The sequence below is a fragment of the Pelodiscus sinensis genome, chromosome 1 (assembly GCF_049634645.1).
Source record: "Pelodiscus sinensis isolate JC-2024 chromosome 1, ASM4963464v1, whole genome shotgun sequence".
Taxonomy (NCBI): Eukaryota; Metazoa; Chordata; order Testudines; family Trionychidae; genus Pelodiscus; species Pelodiscus sinensis.
Genome location: NC_134711.1, coordinates 94205950 through 94217027, shown reverse-complemented (window position 1 = coordinate 94217027; position 11078 = coordinate 94205950). Strand labels below are relative to the sequence as shown.

Here is an 11078-nt window from a genome sequence, read left to right as displayed (position 1 = left end):
ACGCTTTCTTGTGCAAGAAAGCTCTGATGGCCATATTAACCATAGGGCTTTCTTGTGCAAGAAATTCATGTTGCCTGTCTACACTGGCCTAATGCACAAGAACAGTTGCGCAAAAAGACTTATTCCTGAGCGGGAGCCTCATAGTTCTTGCGCAAGAATCACTGATTTTATACAGTAGAATGTCAGTTTACTTGCACAAGAACTCACGGCCAGTGTAGACAGGCAGCAAGCTTTTGCACAAGAGCGGCCGCTTTGGCGCAAGATCGCGCCAGTGTAGACACCGCCAAGAATTATGAAGGACTTGAAGGGCAGTGAGGGAGACATAAATATGCTCAGGTGCTTAAAATGCTTAGCAAAATCTTACTCTTTGTGATGAAATTTCTCATGTTCTCAGCCCAGAGATGACTCTTAATTAAAAAATTTTGTGGCTATTTTTGAGAGCTCCAGATTTGAAAACGCTTGTATATTTTATGCTTTCAAAAACCATTTAAATGTTTGGGATAACTCAAATGGATTCATTTCAAAATTTAAAACTTGCAGTGGACCGAGTGAGTCCTCACGGAGACAAATTTGTGAAATGCCAATCTAATCTAAGTATCCACCACCTTGATATCTAAACATTAAAAAAATCAAAACATATCTGAAGAAACTAATATGTCTGAAGTAATCTTATGATTTCTGAACAAGAAATAAAGATGAAATTATGTGGAGCAAATGGAGCTTTGAAAAAATGCATATTGCAGATGCTGAAGTTTTCCTGGCTTTGTGATATGTTTGATGGCATTTTTATTATGGTTAAAGAGGTTGGTAGTGTCAAAACTTGGGATATTTTCTTTTAAGATCTTGAGTTCCAGGAAGTCTCCATATTCTAACAGGAACTCCTTGATATGATGTCTATTAATGCCTTGGGCAAGTCTTGTTTGGCTGATTTCCTTTCAAAATTTTATAAGGTATTCTATCATTTACTTTTACCTGTGTTTCAATCTGCAGTACAAACTGTCAAAAATAGGATGCCTCCCAAAAGATACAAAGACAGCTCTGATTATAGCTCTGAAAAAACAGAAACATAGATTTTTCATGTGCTGACCACCAATGTCCTACCTTCTTCTTTCATGCTGATCTCTCAGATACTCTCTTCTCACCTCACACTGCTTCTAGGATATTATGGTGATGAGGTTAGTACAAGAAACAATCTAAAATAGAATAGAATGTGAATGTTTCTCCAAACAAAAGGCATTCAACTCCTAATTGATACTAAGAAGGCATTTCACAGAGTTGATTTGACTTACCTAGTCTTAATTTTAAAAAAAATCAATTTTTGCCTTTCTTATATGGATCTCCGCAGTTCACAACTCACCACAGAATAAAATGAGTCAAATGATATTTTATGATTTGTGTGTATAATCCAAAACTTATTAAAGAAAATGGAAAGGCTTCCTAAATTTATAACAAATTAAACTTCTTTCCCTCCTCTTTTTCCCCCTATTTGTTTGTAAACCAATCATATGTATTTGCCAAATAATTTGTGAAAACAAATTTCAGCCTAAGTATTTTTAAACTGTTTGTGTTAACTGTTTGTATGCGATTGGCCAACAAAGTGACATGGTGTTTCTATTCTCTGACAAATAACTGAAAATTTTAAACAGGAGACTAATGAAGGATGATTAATGGACACCAAGTGCCACACTTCTGATATGCTGCCTTTTTAGATGAATATTCCCTTGAGCTAAAATTAATTCAGGCTTGATTAACATTTTCACAAATACTCACTAGCTGCCTGAATACTCACAAAACAATGGTCTCCAATTATAGTAGATCAAACACAACACCTTTATTTGTGAAATAATTTTTGTATATTTTGTGTTATAGAAACATCTGGAGCCTCCCTCCCCCCCCCCCCCCCCACACACACACACACCTGATATCAGAGTTCCATGTTGCTAGGTGCTATAAAGACGTATAGTAAAATATCTGGCAGTTCTAATACTTTCTCCAAATTCCCATTATGTATAATTCCTTTTCTGTTAAACATTTCTAATTACCATGTTTTCTGATTATAAAGCAAAGACCCTAATTCTGCATTCTTCACTCAGCCAAAACCCCCAATGAAGATCAGGGATTCTAGGATATGGGGAGAAGAATCGCAAAGCCCTGAGGAAAAAAAGCTTTTGGTTTTTAAAGTAAAAAAAATGCTTTAACTTTTAATCTGGGGGGGGGATTTTTTTGGATCAGGGGTTCACTGTCCTATAGAAAAATCAGTCGGGGGTCACACAAAAGTGAAAAGGGGGAAAAAAAGAAAGGAAAAAAAAAACAGGCTGGGGAAGGGTGGGTCTGGGTGGGAGGAAGGGCATAGGAGTGGGCTGCGGGTGGGAGCCTGGACAGAAGGAGAGGTGAATGAGAGGACTGGGGGAAGCTTACTGAGGGATGCGCATCTCCCCGGAGGCACACATGGCTGTGTCCCTCCCTCCCCCCGCCACACACCTGCTCCCATGGGCCATGATTCCCGCCCCTGGAAGTAGTGGGGGAAAGCCTCCAGGCGAGTACTTCCCTGCACTGCAATTCAGGCAGCCGGGGGGAATGGGGAGTGGCAATGTGCCAGACAGCCTGCAGACCGAATCTGGCCCAGTTTGCCTTGCTCCAGCCTGCAAAGCTGGGGGCTTGCCCCCAAAAGCAGGAAGCTATTGCTCCAGCCCCATTGGGTGGGGGGAAGGCATGGCGCTGGAAAGCCAGTGCAGACTCCGTGATGCTGAGGGAGGTGAGCCCCAAGCCTTGCGGGCCAGGACCCCAGCATACAAGCTGAAGGTTTCTCACCTCTGTTTTCATCTGTTTGTCTTGCCACAGATATCAATAGGAGAGTACGAGAACACTTCAGTCATCATTACTTCTTCCTGTCTCCATCGCTAATGGAACATGGGACTCCTCACATTCTGTCTGCCTACTTTTCCATGGATTTAAATGTTGTTCCCATCCGTCTAACAGAGTAATAGAGAATACAGCTTAAGAAATCAGTTGTGCCACTTTTGAACTATCCAGAGGGGGTCCCTGTTGAGTGACACAGCACTTCAGCCCTGTCCCAGAGGTGGGCGCTCTGTGATCATAACTCCTAAAAACGCTTGAGGAATGTGTGAGGGTCACCACCAGGTTAGCCCAGTAGGTCTACAGTGTCAGATCCTTGTAGTCTATGTCCACCTAACCAATACCGGATTACTGCCTTGTGCTTTGTGTAGTCTAATTTTAAATGTCTCAAGTGATACAACTTTCACTCCCCTTGGCAGATTATTCCATATCCCAATGCAGAAATTCCATCATGTGACACCTCTGTCTGACCCTCGCACCACCAGTTTCCACTGCCATCAGCTGCTACTGTCTCTGTCTATCCATAAAACAGAAAGTCATGGATGAGATATAGTTAGGCCACAGTTTTATTCAATTAAAATATCCGGGAGCAGCTAGCAACAAACTGTACAGGGCAGGAGGAGTCGGGAGAGGAGGGTCAAGTCCTTGTTGTTCCAGATATTCAAAGCCCCTTCCTCAGCTCCCTCAAGGGATGCTTTTTCTTCAAACCCTTTTCCAGTCCATTCCATAGATAACCATTTCCCTTCCATACTGAGTAACTGCACTGGACACCTGCCACAAGTGTTACACATTAAGTTGCTCCATGCCTAAGACCAACTGTGGGGAAAGGTAACAAACCCATTCTGCCTTGGCCACTCTGGAGCTGAGAGAAACGTTCCTTCCCGACCTCTCAAGGAAAAGGGCAACTACTAGTGTAATGCCACAGCAGGTCAAAAAGAAGCCAAGTGCTTTTGCCGGGTGGGTGGGTGGGAGGTTGTTTTCTTCCAGCCCGATCCCAAAAAAGAAACTGCATGGAGTATAAATACCCCCTTTCACACACTCTTTCACTCAGCAGGAAGGGCAATGCAGTGACTTCTACTGAACGGCTTCCTGCCCTTCTTGTCCATGCCTCTCCCCATCTGCTGCAAGGGAGCCCTAAAAGTGCAATACCTCTATTCCCTCAGCTAACCAGCCAAAGATTCATTCACATAATTCATTGCTGCTACTCCTATTTCGGTATCATCCAAAACTTCAGTTACTTTTCAATTTACACAAAAATAAACACCTGCTGGAATCAAAGAAAGCCACAAAGTAGCTAAGCTGGGTGTCTGACAGCTGCTAGTTGTTGTTTAATTTTGCTAATCAATCAAGCTGCTAGGAACCCTAGACTGGCTCTGGAGTGAGCTCCATTAACAGGAAGTGTAAATGTTTGGAAAAAATGACAGAAGTTTCTCCATTATTACTAAAAGCAGCTCCATGGATTCCCTGGAATGGCTCTGCAGACCCCAGCAGTCCAAGATCCACAGTTTAACAGCCAGTAATCTAGTAAATGTTATAGTCAAGACATATTGATTTTCAGTGTCTGCTGTTTTAAGAGACTTTTCAAAGCCAGCAATATTATATATTTAAAATCTAGTGATAGACGATAACTAAAAACAATCAGAATTTCCTGCAGTGAGCTACACAACACTGTAGTGGAAAGAAATGTGCCAGTGTATCTCAGGAAGACAATTTGCTGGGCTGGCTGACAAGCTTAGCATCCCCTCTGCTCGTATCTGCCTGCAGATATTCTGATCAGAGTTTATTTGGCCAAGTTACTTTATCCTGAAAGGACTGTTACTCCTTTCCAAAATTCTACACCAGGTTATAGCATCTTGTCAAGATGTGTTAGGCCAGGTTGAGTTAGTTTAGAACATGACACGACATATAATGCACTTGCTGACAGGTCAGGCATTTGGAAACAGTTCTTTCAGATTAGATATTTTAAGAAGTCTCCTCCTTCATTCACAGAGCATAGGAAGCTGATTAAGATATGCAGAAATCAGTCAGTTTCTCATGAAGTCAGACCTACTGGGTTTGGCGATTACTTGGGTCTTATTCAAGCTCACAGGAAACGGAAATGCTACATTTTGTTATTCACCATTAGAGATGTGACCAGGCCTGTGACAGGGTGTACCAACCCCGCACTGGCAGGGAAGGGGTTAACCAGGCTTGCTGGGCTGAAAAGATCCCTCCCCTGCAGCCCTGCTGGGCATGCTCTGGCTGCAGGGCCAGTATAAAGGCCAGTGGAGCAGCTCAGTTGGGGAAGAAGCTCCTGACAGAGCACAGACGCAAGCACCCCTGCCACCCCAGTCGGAGCTGCAGCCGCCACGCCAGCCAGGGCCACCGCAGCACTAGCTGTAGTCACCAACACAGCAGCACTCACCAGCCCAGGTGGAGATGATGCAGGACAGGGGTAGGAAGTAGCCCAGGGTGGGGAGCAGGAGGCACCCTGGCGGGTTTGGCAGGCTTTGGGGCGAACTTCCCACTGAGCCAGTGGAGGGAACCGACCACTGCTGATAGGGCCCTCGGGTGTGGCCCAGTAGAGAGGGAGGGCCCGAGCCCCTCTTCCCTTGTCCCCCAGAGGGGGAAGCCAGTCTAGTGGCTTATAGACTCTGCAGCTGGGCCATATTTGCCCCAGGCAGGGGGCGCTATAGATGCTGCCGCTGGGCCATATTTACCCTATAGGGGGTGCAGACAGGGTGCCCCGTGATGGGGCCACAAAGTTCAACTCCACATCCTAATGTCTACAGTCTTCCCCGGTCCAAGGTTTCCATTTGATCCTCACTCTATTTATTATTCATCACAGAGGGAGTGGTGCTGGCTGCTACTTCGAGGCTATGTATACACTAGCAGATTCTTGCGCGAGAACAGCCGTTCTTGCACAAAAACTTGCCTGCTGTCTACACTGCACATGCATTCTTGCTCAAGTAAATTTACAGTATAGCGTTGTAAAACAGGGCATCTTCCAGAAGAGTTATTACTCTCCCCACGAGGAATAAGCTCCCTTGTGCAGGAGCTCTTCCACAAGAGGGCAGTGTAGACAGGTAACATGAATTTCTTGCTCAAGAAGCCCCTATGGTTAAAATGGCTATCAGAGCTTTCTTGCGCAAGAGAGCGTCCACACTGCCATGAATGCTCTTGCGCAAAAGCACATGCCAGTGTAGACACACTCTTGTGGAAGACTTTTTGCACAAGAACTCTTCCGTAAAATAGTTCTTGCGCAAGAAGCTGCCAGTGTAAATGTAGCCCTATTGTCTAAAGTTTTCCATTCCGACAATGTCTGTTGTTTTGAAGAGAACTACTAGCACCTCCACAGTGCCTGGCAGGAAATTGAAACTGAACATTGGAATAGTTATGGATTTAGGAAGATGCCTTTTGCTATCCCCTGCAAAAATCCATTCCAATCAGGCCAAGTCATAAGCTCCTGAATATCATAATTTTCTGCATATGTTTGCCTCAGCAGAACTTGCTAGAGATTGGCTACAAGACATAGTCAAAGTGGATGAGCTAGGATTCCTGTGGAAACCATAGCATATAATTTAGGAGTGCACCACAATTTGTATGCCCAAGGAACCAGAATTAAAGGTTGTGCGGAGAACTTTAATTCTGGCATTTCCTAACTTTTGAGTGTTTGGCGTTGCATCCTGAACAATTATGTAACATGTTTTTTAATGTACTTTTTATATAAAACTGCAGATGGGCAAAGCACTTGATATTAGTAAATTCTCTGTCCTGAAAAGCTTACAGGAGTTGAGGAGCATCTTGCTAATTGCTTTAAAATAGCACAAGTACCTCTGAAACATATATATATATGATGTTAATTAGTAGGAAGCTGTTTAGTGGGGAGAATAAAGGGTCAATATGTATGTAAAGGAATGAAAGCAGTGCATATTCTGTCACAATTCTATTCCTGTGACATTGATTTCCTGCCTGACCTGGAGAAAATCACATAAAATTTCTTTGACTCAGACCCTGTCTATGCTAGGGATCAGCTTGCTTTAGCAATCAGTAACTCACAGCTGGTGTATCTGAACCCATTCACGCCTAGTGTAGGCAGGATATGCTGCCATTTGCACTGGGGTAGTTTAGCCTGCTATCAGGCAGATCATAGAATTAAGCTAAATCAATATTCATCGCTTCACACAAAGCAGTTGCACTGGTTTAGTTAAATTACTTTAGCAGTGATTTAGTTAAATTGGTACAATTTCTGTGTGTAGACTAGGCCAAAATTCATTAATGTTTGTACCACCCTTTGAGATCCTCAGATGACCACGTATATGTCGACAGGGCTTGATCCTGCACAATGTTGGAGCATGCTGACCTCGATCCAGCAAAGCACTTAGACACATGCTTAACTTTGAGCACATGAGTATTCCCAATGGACATCAGTGAAACTATGTGCATGCATAAAGCTGGGCATGTGCTTGAAATATGTGAAATGCTCAGTGCCATACAGATGGAGCCCAGAATGATTATGATGTTTGCTGACTTTACTAGAGCTCCTACTTTTGGGGGGCATATTTTTTATGGCATACCTCTGCATTGTCCCCTACTTCCTCCATTGGAGCAAAGAAATGAGGGGAAATTGATGGTGAAATCTATTTTACAGTAAGTGAGAGAGTATGAAAGTGCACTATGGAGGAGGCAGAAGCATTCATTAAGGTTCTTGTGCATGCCAGGTTTAAAAACCAGGATCCCACAGGCCCTGGGATACATTATGCTGCTTTTTTAACAAAAAAAGAGAATCAGAATAAACAAGACTAAAAGGAACCTTTAAGTGCCATTTTGGAAAGGCAGTTCTCCAGCAGTGAGCCATGTAAACAGGTTTAACTCTACCCACTTATCCCTCACTTGAATGCCAGACTGATATATGACAGATGGGCAGAATGAGAGGGAGACTTGTGTTCTGTTACTGTGGTGTTGATGAAAGTACAGGACTAGCAGCACTGGTAAGAGTCAGATGTAGTGGGCAGATGTTCTGCAGACTTGCTCACCTCGCTGTACTAGTGTAGCATGTCGTGAGGCTGCAGTAGCTGCAGCAGTACCATCCCTGACATCCCACGCAGATTTCCTACTATGCCTGAATACTAATTGACAGCACTCCTGTTGTTCCCATCCTACTCTGAAACCACCAATCCTTTGTGGTGATTTGAGGATGTGAACATGCCAGGGACTAATACACAGAGACCTGTGCACTTCCACCATAAGTCACCTATGAATTCAGGTTTTCTAAGAAGTCACACAAAGGCACTAACCTAGTCTTTTCATTTATGCTCAGGCAGTGGACCCCAACCTTTTTTATACCGCAGACCAGCAAACCCGTTCAGACTTTTGGCAGACTGGTAACATTTTATTTGCATAATTGCATATTCATTTTGCAAATAATGAATATGTGAATCTGCAAATAAAATGCTACCTGTCTGCCTACCCCCAACCCAGCCCCTTGCTCCCCAGTGCATAACACCCTGTGGCCCCCCCATGCCTATGCTCCATGCCCTTTGACCCTTTAACCTCTGACCCCTACAGCCCATGCCAACACCCTTTTACCCCATGACCCCACCATGCCCTCAACCAACACCCCTTTTCCCTTCAGCCCCCACCCCACCCCTGCACTTCCCAGAGCGAGGCTGCCCCCTCTAGGGACCGTGGCCATTACTGCCATGTGGGCAGGGGGAGTGGCCATTGGCAGCATGCCCCCTCCTTCCCCAAGCATGTCTTATGCCCCCCATGGATAGAGGCAATGGGGGAGCGTGTGGAGCTACCTGGGAGGGAGGAAGGAGGAAGGTGCCTCCTGTTCTGCCACCTCCTGCCACCTGCTCAGCCCCAGAACTGCTGCCTGGCAAAATCAGCCACCACAGCTGCCAGAGCTGAGCCGCCATGAACAGCCGGTTTCTGCCCTGGCAACCACCATGACCAGGTAGCCAGCAGTTCACAGACCAGCACCAGTCCATGGACTGGCAGTTGGGAACCACTGTGCTAAGGCAGAGTGGAGCTGAAGAGCTGACCACTGGAATAATCTAGTCTTGTCTACCAGGGAGAGCAATATCCTAATCATAAACACTAGTGTAGAAGGGTACAGGTGTTCACCATCTTTTTCATCACGTCTAGATGACAAGGTGAAGGAAACACTAATTCCTTAGCTGCATTATTCTTATTATTATGGTTATTTTGCAATAGTGTAACCACACACCTCACACCTGAGTGTGGTTCACCGTCCCATGTAGTGGCATTTTAGACCACTTACAGAGCGAGAAAATGAGTTTGCTCTACAGCCTTAGCTGAGAACCAACTGGATTTTAGCTCATGCAGTAGAGCCTTATGCACTAAGCTCCAGAGATCCCAGGTTTGGTTCTGCTTGCCAGTGTTACACTAGCCCCTAGATGCACCAACCAAAACAGATCCCACTGTGCTAGGAGCTGCACATACACACAGGGCTGGTCTATACTTCAGAGGTATGTCAGCTTAGCTACATTGCTGAGGGATGAGAAAAGTTTCACACCCTGTGGAATGTAATTAAGCTGAGGTAAGTGCTGGTGTAGACACTGTGGGCTCGTCTACACTGGCCCCTTTTCCGGAAGGGGCATGTTAATTTCAGCTATCGTAGTAGGGAAATCCGCGGGGGATTTAAATATCCCCCGCGGCATTTAAATAAAAATGTCCGCCGCTTTTTTCCGGCTTTTAGAAAAGCCGGAAAAGAGCGTCTACACTGGCCCCGATCCTCCGGAAAAAGCGCCCTTTTCCGGAGGCTCTTATTCCTACTTCAAAGGAATAAGAGCCTCCGGAAAAGGGCGCTTTTTCCGGAGGATCGGGGCCAGTGTAGACGCTCTTTTCCGGCTTTTCTAAAAGCCGGAAAAAAGCAGCGGACATTTTTATTTAAATGCCGCGGGGGATATTTAAATCCCCCGCGGATTTCCCTACTACGATAGCTGAAATTAACATGCCCCTTCCGGAAAAGGGGCCAGTGTAGACGTAGCCTGTTAGGTTAACAGAATTCTTCCATTGACCTAGCTGCCAACCTCCTTGACTAGTTCAGTCACAGAGATCCCCTTGAAGCAAAATACAGGATTATGTAGCACTTTAAAGACGAACAAGATGGTTTATTAGATGATGAGCTTTCGTGGGCCAGACCAAAGTGGGTCTGATCCACGAAAGCTCATCATCTAATAAACCATCTTGTTAGTCTTTAAAGTGCTACATAGTCCTGTATTTTGCTTCAGCTACACCAGACTAACACGGCTACATTTCTATTAGAGATCCCCTTGTGACACTCAACTGATGTGCTGAAAATACCGCTGAGTCCACCTACCTGCCCTCTGAAGCATTTCACCTCCCCAACATGCTAGGCCAGATTCTTCTGTCTCCTCCAGTGATGGCACAGAATTGGGGCGGGAGGTCACAGCCCATAGCAGAGCAACAGAGAAACTGAAAGCAGCTTAGTGCTGGGAAGGATCAGTCAAAGAGACTTGACACAGTCCCCAGGTGCACAGCCCCAGTGGAAAATAAAACACAGCAGCTAAGCACAATACACTGAAAGAACTTGTTACAAATCATAATTTCTCACCCTAGTTCTTATTTCAGGTACAGTCCTTCTAAGGCCAGAGATGTCCTTTCTGACCTGGATCCTAGTTCACCTCCACCCCTGTTGTTCCATTCCTTTTGTTTCCAGGTGTTTTCATGTAACCTCTCTGGTGGGGGGCGGGGGGAAGGATGAAGGGGGAGGGTAAGGCAGTCTGTAAAGTCAGCTGTTCATTGTTTACTTCTCTTGCCTTATGTAGAATTTCACTGGGGTGGGAAGCTTTTGTTCAATTCCCCTCTCCTGTGGAAAAGTACAAAATTCAAGATGGAGTCCATCACCGGATGACATGGACACATGCATCTGAAGCACGTCTGCATGGAGACAATTCTCCCCAACTCAGTTGTCTCTTGACAATGGGCTATTAGCTCTGGGTCTAACTTCTTCAATTTTGTTCCTGATAGGCTGGAAATTTGCTTTTCCCAGTATAAACACATTGATAATAAATCTACAGTTGATATTCTTACTTTCGGACATAGAAATAGTCCGTGCACACAAATAGGATATACACACTCAGGGGATTAATAGCTTTCCAGTGATAGATTACATGCAATATTTTGAATAAACCATATTTGAATTAGGCCGTATTCATAACTTAAGCATATTTCCATAAAGAATATGGGGTGTA

The 11078-nt window shown here is 44.7% G+C and overlaps 1 long non-coding RNA gene across 1 annotated transcript; it reads left to right on the top strand.

The window, feature by feature from the left end:
- Nucleotides 1-840: 840 nt before the first annotated feature.
- Nucleotides 841-6467, top strand: LOC142826593 (uncharacterized). Its single transcript, XR_012900815.1, has 3 exons — nucleotides 841-950; nucleotides 2094-2180; nucleotides 2842-6467. It is a non-coding gene; the product is annotated as an uncharacterized LOC142826593 (long non-coding RNA).
- The last annotated feature ends 4611 nt before the right edge of the window (nucleotides 6468-11078 follow it).